Below are 10,290 nucleotides of genomic sequence, written 5' to 3'. Positions count from 1 at the left end.
CTGGCATCTCTTAGCCAGTGGCATAAAAATATTAGACGTGAAGAAATTAAGTTAGGCCACCAACCTCAACAATACTAGGAGGACAATGCGTGCAAAATGTAGCAGATAGCAGTCTGATCCTCAGTTGCTGCATATCCATTTAGCCTATAAAGTCAAGAATGGTATGTTTGCCCTCGGAGAATTTACTGCTGTTTATATTAAGGGTGAAAAAAACCTGGTGACCCTGACTCATAAAGGTTGAGGGTAGTGGTGGCTGAGAACAGACATGGTCTCAGCTGGCAAGATTGCTTGAGGTTGCAAATAGTGCCGCAACAAATTTCACCTGTATCTATAAATCACTTCAAAACATGGACCCCAATCCAAAGTGTCACTTGATAGCCCATTTTATAAATGTGTGGGATTAACAGTTTATTAAAGAAAGCGTTTTGGTATTTAAGACTAGAAACATGTAAAAATAAGTACTGCTAGTAGATTCTCCTGTCTTTATCAGTAGAGATCACCTAACAAGACTGATAACCAGAAATTTGTGGTATTTGCCTCCCTATAAAAGTAACTCCTTTCTATGGGCTTAAAACTTTGGGTCTGTCTGACGATTGCCAGATCTCTGTGTGGAGCTAATGCCTACTCTTGAGAAGTGTAGTGCAGACTAAGGTGCATTTATCCAGCTGCTGGGCCAACAGTCCTCACTGCTCTCAGCTTGCTTACAAAGTCATCTAAGTGTGCATGTGTAGATACAAGTTAATTTGTGTATGGTGGCAGTGGTTTGGTGTCTGGCAGTGTCTGGCTCCTGTGACCCCATGGACTGTAGCCCGCCAGGTTCCTCTGTCCGTGGGTTTTCCCAGGCAAGAACACTGGAGTGAGTTGCCATTCACTTCTCCAGGGGATCTTCTGACGCAGGGATCGAACCTGGGCCTCCTGCATTGCAGGCAGATTCTTTACTGATTGAGCCACCAGGGAATCACCCTCATTTGTGTATACACACGTGTATTTTTCTACCCCAAGTATCTTCAAGATCTGAGTTTTGACTTTGTATATTATTTCAGCTTTTTTTTTTGGTTTAGGGTACAAAAACAAACATGTAATGTTTAGTTTTGAATTTTTATTGGATTACAGGTGAGTTACAGTGTTGTGTTAGTTTCAGATGTACATCCAAGTGAATCAGTTACACATACATCCACTCTTGTTTAGATTCTGTTCCCATATAGATCATTACAGAGCACTGAGTAGGCCTCCCTGTGCTATGCGGTGGGTTCTTATTAGTCCCTTCATATAGTAGTGTGTATACGTCCCTCCCAATCTCCCAATTTATTCCCCCCCACCTTGGTAGCCATAAGCTTTTCTACATTTAATGTTCCTTCAATATCTGATAAAAATATGAAACTGGTGAGCCAAAGTACACTTTCTGTGAACTTGGTCAATGAATATCTAGGAAGCGGTGATTCAGAAAAGTTTCTGACTAAAATTTAAGCAAGAACAACATGATCTACAGTCCCTGTATTTTGTCAGATGAATTTCTTACGTGTTTACCACCATTTTTAAACATCTCAACAACATACAGAACAGCTATAAAATAACTTTTAGGTGAAACTTGATGGCTGATCAAATGGTACTTGGAAATGGTAAATGGGAACGTCTTGATAGATAATCTATCTTTTGAAGATTGCTTGCTAAGTTTCTTGGTTGGGTTTTATAATTTTTAAAAGCATTCTGGAGATTAGTTTATATGTGTAGAGGAATAATCAGAAGACTTTTAATTGAAATCATTAAAACTTTTGTATTTTTCAATATCAATTAGGTTTGGGTTAAAAAATGATTTTGTAAATGTTTTCCATTGAATTCTAAGTTGACTGAGTAGTTTACAATAATGTCCATTGTTTTTACCAAGTACCAAGGAACATTTGTATGTTATGTGATGGTCATAAACTTCACTAATGTAACTTTTTGCTTTCATAAAGTGAATTTCTTTTAATCATGCCAGATTTTATGTATCCAAAATGGGAAGAATATGCTCATCTTAAAAACTAGTCACCCATAATCCTCTTCCCAAATGTGGATTCTTATGAAGTCATTTTCAAGAGTAAATTGGCCCAGCTATTTTAGAGTTGTGTCTCACCACTAGCATTTCACCACTGTATCACCCTCCTCATTCTTCCGCTTTTCATCAAATAGCTTTTAGCGATTTTCTAAAACTAGTTACGTCCACACTGTTTGCTGTTAGATATACCCAAGAAGAGGTTTCTCAAAAGGTCTGAGCAGTGGTGGCACGCGGTTGTCTCAGGACAACGTCTGCAGGGCCACACTGAAGGGACCACGCTTAGTGGGGCATGGGTTACGGTACAATTGTTCAAAAACCCAGTGTTATTCTGTTAGTAGCTCAGTCGTGTCTGACGGTTTGCAATCCCATGGACGGTAGTCCGCCAGGCTCATCTGTCCATGGGATTTCCCAGGCAAGAATGCTGGAGTGGGTAGCCATTCCCTTCTCCAGGGGATCTTCTCACCCAGGGATAGAACCCTTGTCTCCTGCATTTCAGGCAGATTCTTTACCGTGGTCATGCTTCATGTGAGCATGTTTGAGTTTGTGTGCACTAATGCACTTCCGTCCACCTTTTCTTTTCCTTTTTGGCCTTTCAGAGAGCATTTTTCGTCTGAATTTTAAGGGTTTAAAGGTTTACTCCTTAATTTTAAGGGTTTGGAAATGCCAAACCCTTTTTTAATATTTAAAAATAAGATGAGGAAACAGTGTTACAAAGTAAACACTAGGGATAGCAATTTTAAAAATCATTTTTTCATATGTTCAGTTCAGTTCAGTCGCTCAGTTGTGTCCGACTCTGCAACCCCGTGGACTGCAGCACGCCAGGCCTCCCTGTCCATCACCAACTCCCAGAGCCTACTCAAACTCATGTCTATCACATCGGTGATGCCATCCAACCATCTCATCCTCTGTCATCCCCTTCTCCTCCTGCCTTCAATCTTTCCCAGCATCAGGGTCTTTTCCAATGAGTCAGTTCTTCGCATCAGGTGGCCAAAGTATTGGAGTTTCAGCCTCAGCAGCAGTCCTTCCAAGGAATATTCAGGACTGATTTCCTTTAAGATGGACTGGTTGGATCTCCTTGCTGTCCAATGGTTAAACTCTCACATCCATACATGACTACTGGAAAAACCATATCTTTGACTAGATGAACCTTTGTTGGTAAAGTAATGTCTCTGCTTTTTAATATGCTAAGCTGGTCATAGCTTTTCTTCCAAGGAGCAAGCACCTTTTAATTTCATGACTGCAGTCACCCTGCAGTGATTTTGGAGCCCCCCAAAATAAAGTCTCTCACAGTTTCCGTTGTTTCCCCATCTATTTGCCATGAAGTGATGGGACCGGATGCCATGATCTTAATTTTCTGAATGTTGAATTTTAAACCAGCTTTTTCACTCTCCTCTTTCACTTTCATCAAGAGGCTCTTTAGTTCTTCTTTGCTTTCTGCCATAAGGGTGGTGTCATCTGCATATCTGAGGTTATTGATATTTCTCCTGGCAATCTTGATTCCAGCTTATGCTTCATCCAGCCTGGCATTTCATATGATGTACTTATATGAGGCTCATGTGGAAGAGCACCAGGAGCCTGAAGACCTTCATTCCAGTCCTATTTTTTCAGTCTTTTATTTACTTCCATATAACAAGAATGATATACAATCCTGTTGTCTCTTAAGGCAACCATATTAGAAAGCCTTACCACTCTGTCCAGCATCTCTACAGGCACTTTGCGTGTCTTTGGGGTTGGGATCCCTGTTCCCAGAAGCCTGTGTTTTCCTTTCTTTTTGCATTTCCTCATATTATAGGGACTACCCGGGGGGCTCAGATGGTAAAGAATCTTCCTGCAATGCAGGAGACCTGAGTTCTATCCCTGGGTCAGGAAGATCCCCTGGAGAAGGGAATGGCAGCCCACTCCAGTATTCTTGCCTGGAGAAGTCCATGGACAGAGAAGCCTGGCCAGCTACAGTCCATGGGCTCACAAAGAGTCAGACATGACTGAATGACTTTCACTTCACTTCATATTGTTGTAGAATATCCTCCAGTAGTTTTCCAAGAAGTTCAATGACAATTTGATTTCTTCTTCTTTTTTTTAAAATATTTATTTATTTGACTTTGCTGGGTCTTCATTGTGCCTTGTGTAATCTTTAGTTGTGACCTGCAAACTCTTAGTTGCTGCATGGAGGATCCAGTTCCCTGACCAGGGATAAAACCCAGGCCCCCTGCATTGGCAGCGTGGAGTCTTAGCCACTGGACCACCAGGGAAATCCCAACAATTTGATTTCTGAAAATTTGTATGTGAGCTGGTTTGATCTTTAAAAAAAAAAAATTATGTATTTGTTTGTTTTTGGCTGTATCTGATCTTAGTTGCGAAACAGGATCTTTCATTGTGGCACGATGGCTCTTTCTTGCAATGTGGGGGCTCCGGAATCCGCGGGCTCAGTAGTTGCAGCTTGAGGGGTGAGTTTCAGTGCAGCTGTGGGATCTGAGTTCTTCAGCCAGGGACTGAACCCATCTCCCCTGCATTGGAAGGTGGATTTTCAACCACTGAACCGCCAGGGAAGTCCCCTGATCTTTGCAATTAAAAGAACCAACAATTTTGTTGAGATAAAATGTATACCATAGAGTTCACCTATTTAAAGCATAAAATTACATGACTTTTAGTATATTTACAGAGCTGTGCCCCCATCACCATAACCTAATTTTAGGGCTTTTTCATCATCCACCAAAGAAAGTTTGTACCTATCAACAACAGTTAATTAACCCCATCTACTCTCTGGGGCTTCCTTGGTGACTCAGGAGTAAAAAATCCACTTGCCAATACAGGAGATGTGGGTTTGATCTCGGATTGGGAAGATCCCCTGGAGAAGGAAATGGCAACCCACTCCATTATTCATGCCTGGGACATCCCATGGGCATAGGAACCTGGTGGGCTACGGTCCATGGGGTTTCGAGGAATCGGCACAATTTAGTGACTCAGCAATAACAATAATCTACTTCCCATCTCTATAGGTTTGTCTATTTTAAAATTTATCTAAATGTGATCATACAACATGTGGTTTTCTGTGATGGTTCTTTCACCTAGTGAAATATTTTTTTAGGTTCCTGCATGTAGTATTTGTCAAGGTTTCACTCCTTTTTGTTGTTGAATAACAGTCTATTGCATGGTTATCTGTGTATCCACTCAACAGCTGATAGACACTTGGGTGGTTTCCAGTTTCAGGATATTACAAACAAAGCTGCTGTGACTATTCATGTATAAGTCTGTTACAGACATATGCTTTTATTTTTCTTGATTTAATGCTGAGAAGTGGAATATTTGAATTATACGGCCTATATATGTTTGACTTTTTTTAAAAATTGCATATTCCCACCAGCAGTACACTTTTCATAAGCTTTTTGGAAAGAGCTGTTTGAAATTTCATGCTGGTGTACTTTGTTGTAGATATATCATTATGCCCACTTTGTGGGCTCTTTCAGTTTGGCGATGAGTTTTCTTCTGTCTGGACAATTTTGTGGAATTGTATCTTTCATTTCCTCTCTGCTATTTTCTCTGCAATGTCTTTCTAGAACTCCTATTGCTTGGGCTGATTCTTCACTAATTTTCTTTCTTTCCTATTATACATTGCTTCATTTGTTCTGACTTTTAGGAGATTTCTTTGACCTTTTCTTCTACCCTCCTTTAAAAAGTAATTGTTTTTATATCTATATTCTAAGCTCTGTTTCTTTTATGGATGCATTAGCTTCTCTCTCTCTCTCAGGTAATCACAGTTTTTAAAAAACATTTATTCTACTGTCTCTATTGTCTTTCCTCTGAATTCTTCTGTTTGTTCTGGTTTCTCTCTCAGGCTGGAGGCATTCCTTGAATGTCTGTGATCCTCACGTACCCCTCATATTTGAGAGGGAGATGTCAAAAGCTCTCAGAAGCTGCATGTAGATGGTGTTATTTCTCTATGATTGGTTAGATGTGATATTTTTGGGAAATTCCTAAATATTAATATCTATTGCACTTTGCTTGATATTTATTTGGAGGGAGATATTAAATGTATCCAGGGCTCCCAACTGCTGGCTTTCTGGGTGCAGGGAGGGGAAGGGACCTCCCAATTTAGGATCCAGAACTTCACTTCACCCTCAAAGAGCCCAGAATCCCACTTGCACATCAGCTCGGCCCCTGGTCCCTAAGTCCACAGCCTCCATGCCTCCATGTTTCCCACAGTCATTTCTGGTTTCCTGGGCTGGGGTAGGAGGGAGCCTGAGGCCTCCTTGGAGATTTCCAGCCCTTGCGTGTCCTGTAGTTGGTGGCCCTGTTCCTTTTGGTTCACAGCTCACGGGTGGCTCTGCAGGGTCACTGGCCTCCTGCCAACGCCCAGCTGCCCGCATTGGGTGGAAACTCCTTTTCTCTTGTTGAAGCAGTTTCTGCTGCTCCATCGGCTTTCAGATTGGCCGGCATTTTATAATATTGTAAATCAACTACACTTTAATTTAAAAAAAAAGAAGCAGAAATCTCTCTTCTGTCATTGCCTCCTTTCTTGTACACCTCGTCCAGGCAGGTTTGTACTTAGAAAACGTTTTTTGAATTGTTTGGCTGTACTGGATCTTCGTTGCTGTGTGCAGGCTTTCTCTAGTGTGGAGAGCGGAGGCTTCTCTTTAGTCGCGTTGTGATGGCCTCTCGCTGCGGTGGCTTCTCTTGTTGCAGAGCTTGGACTCCAGGGTGTGCAGGCTCAGTAGTTACAGCTTCCGGACTCAGTAGTTACGGCTCCCGGGCTCCAGAGCACAGGCTCAGTGGTGGTGCCTGGGCTTAGTCGCTCCATGGCGTGTGGGATCTTACTGGACCAGGGATGGAACCCATGTTCCCTGCATTGGCAGGTGGATTCTTAACCACTAGACTACCAGGGAAGCCCAGGTGTGTACCTTATGATCGAATACACCTTATTTTAATGTCTTTTCTGTCATCTTAGTTGAGTTTGGGGAGAGGGGGGATCAGTACTTCTCCTCTGGATTCATCAGCGCATTGGTGGTCCCTGTGTGACAGGCACTCCGCCGGGTGTTGGGACGGCAGCTGACATTCTAGGGAGAATGGAGACTAGGGTGTGTGTAAGGACTCCACGGAGAGCAGATATACACAGTCAGTAGGTAAGTTCCAGTGTGTTAGAAGGTGTACGTGCTACAGACAGGGCAGGGATGGAGGAAAACGGAGTGTGGAAGTTCAGGGGTGAAGTTGCCATTTGAAACACTGAGGAGGTGACATTTGGATAAAGACCCGAAGAAATCATGGGTATGCACCATGTATACCCCGGGCAGACCGCTCAGGACAGAGGGAAGCGCCCCAGCAAAGGTCATGAGGTGGGATTGTTGGGGGTGGCAGGGTGAGGGGTAAGGAGGATTTGCTGGAGCAGACGAGTGAGGGGAAAGAACAGGAAAGGAGCTCAGAGCGGGGGAGTGGTCCCAGTCACGTGGGGCCTTGTCAGTCTTTATAAGGTCTTGGGCTTTCTCTTGGGGCCACATGGGGAGCCACTGTCGTTTTGAGCAGAACGTTGATGTGGTGAGACGTCCCTTATTTTGAAAGGCTCACTCTGGTTGCTGGGTTCAGAACAGACCAGGGCAATTGGAAGCAGGGTGACCTGTCAGGAGGCTGCTACAGTGAATCAGAGCAGTGGATGGTGGCTTGGATGGGGGTGATGTGGAGATTGAGATGGAGAATGGGCTTCTGGGTTTATTTTGAAAGTAGAACCTGCAGAGTTCCTTGGACTCTGATGTGAGGTGTGAGAAAAAGGATGATCAGAAATGATTCCAAGATAATCGGCCTGAGCAAGGGTGGAGCTGTCTTTAGTCGCGTTGAGAAGGCTGCGGGTGGGTGGAGCGGGTGTGGATGGGAAGAGGAGGTTCCGTTCCAGACACACTTGGTTTGCGATGTCTTGGCTTCCAAGAGGAGATGTCAAACAGGCAAGACCAGGCTGGAGATGGAAACATGGGAGTCCCATGGTCTAAGAACGGCATTGCACGTGGGCTGAGGTGAAACTGATGTGTCGATGCAGTTTCAATTGCTTTTAACAAATGAACCACCCTGAGGGAGACGACTGATGGTGGGGGAGGTTGTAGGGGTGGGTGAAAGGTAGCTGGGAACTCTGAACTTTCTGTTTAGTTGTGCCGTGGGGCCAAAGTTCTTCTGAAAAACAAAGTCTATTTGTTTATGAGACTTGATGGGATGGCCAAGGGAGTAAGCGTGCAAGAGATCCAAAAACTTGCAGTGCCCTCCTTTAGGAGGAAGGAGAGGTGGCGGTAGGGACAGCAAATGTGGCAGAAAGAAAGAAGAGTAGGAAAGCGTAGTGTCTTGGAAGTCAAAGGAAGAAAGTGGTTTGGGGTTGGGGGGGGGCAGGATCCACAGGGTCAGATGCTGACAGTGGGTCAAGTAAGACAGAGATGGAGCTGACTGTTAGAATTCCCAAGGGGGATGCCAGTGTGACTTTGCAAGAGCAGTTGCATGGGATTGTGGAGATGCAAGCAGCCTGGAGAGGCTTGCAGGAGGGTGAGAGGAGACAGTGAGTACAGGTAACTCATTGAGGCACTTTGCTGAGAAGTGCTACGGTGAAAAAGAGCAACAGAGAAAAAAAAATTTTTTTTTTTTTACTTTGAGTTTGGAGAAGTACAAGTATGACCGCATGGTGTTATAGTTAATCTGCCTTTATTTAGCAGGAATCCCAACTTGAATTTTAGACATATAGAAAGCCCTTCCTTTTTTTAGGTACATCTTCATGGATGCAGCATGGTACCAGACAGAGAGTGCTGAACCAGGAAGACCACCTTCCAGTGACTCAGGAAAGCAAGCATCAGTCCTTGGTAAAGTCATCCGGGTCTCAGTTTCCTAATCTGCAGCGTAAGATGCTGATCTCCAAGGATCCAGCTGTGATATGGCATGAATGGGTAACTTGAAAAGCAAGGGAGATCAAAGCTGGGAAAGGCAGTCAATGTCTGCTTGCTTCTTCCATGGGAAATTAAGAGTTCAAAGAAAGCACAACTAATGTAAAGTTGTGGGCTTAAGTATTTGTAGGTTAATGCTAGTAGCGATCTTGATCAGTTTCCAACTACTGAACCCATCCCCTCATTGAAAAGCATATCCACTGCAGAAATTTTATACAATATGAAAATATAATAAGGAACATTAAAATCACCCATTATCCCAACATCTAGAGATAAATGATAGTAACAATGTGGAATCATTTCCTTCAAGCTTTCTATCCATAAACATAATACCATATTTCCTCTCTTCCCCCAATGAAAAATGCCTCTATGATTGTATCCTGTTTTTTTCAATGACAGCTTCACAAGCATGTTCCCTGCATCACCAAATATTCTTTACTAGTTCTTACTCCATCCTAGTTCAATACTCCATCCTAGGAATACACTGTAACTTAGCCGTTCTACGAATGGGCATTTATAGCTACCATAAATAGCGCTGATTAAAGAAGTGTTAGGATATTCGACTTTGCACGTAAATCTTTGTACTTCAGGCTTCCCTGGCGGTCCAGTGATTGAAATTCCACCTTGCAACACAAGGGGACACCGGTTCAAGTCCATGGTCCAGGAAGACCTCACATGCCTGGGGGCAACTAAGCCCACGTACCACAACTGCTGAGCCCGTGCTCCAAAGTCCCACGCTCCACGAGGGAAGCTGTGGCGATGGGAAGCCCACGCACTGCAACTGGAGGGGAGCCGCACTGGCTGCAACTAGAGAAAGGCAGCGCACAGCAGCGAAGACCCAGCACAGCCAGGAAGGTTTAAAAATGAATCAATCAATCAATCTTTGCATGTCTTATTCTTTCTTTGGCATAAGCAACCAGTTGTAGGATTATTCACTGATCCGATGGGTGAAAACATCCCCAAGGCTCTTAGGCATATTGCCAAAAACCACCTTAACACATCTGCCTCTCTCACCTTCCAGAGAGGTTGTAACAATTTACTTCCCCGCCTTCACCCTGTGTGTTGATTGCATCAGGCTGTTACAAACCCTGCCTACTTCCTATGATTTCTTTTTTAAAGTCCCCTTTCAATGCATATAAGCCAAAGTTTATTACTTATTAAAACAGCATTGTAGGGAGAGTGATTCAGATTCCAGTATATTTTTGTGTGCCTACATGATCTGGGCACTGTGCCGGATGCTTTCTTGTTTATTCTTGTTTTCTGTGAACACCACACCCTTAGAGTGTAGGTGGCATCCTTTCCTTGTCCAATCCTGGGAGTCTGTGTTGAAAGACACACAGCTGGGAATTCCCT

This window comes from Muntiacus reevesi, chromosome 2 (assembly GCF_963930625.1).
Source record: "Muntiacus reevesi chromosome 2, mMunRee1.1, whole genome shotgun sequence".
In the NCBI taxonomy this organism is placed as follows: domain Eukaryota; kingdom Metazoa; phylum Chordata; class Mammalia; order Artiodactyla; family Cervidae; genus Muntiacus; species Muntiacus reevesi.
Note: the sequence above shows the minus strand (reverse complement) of the source record.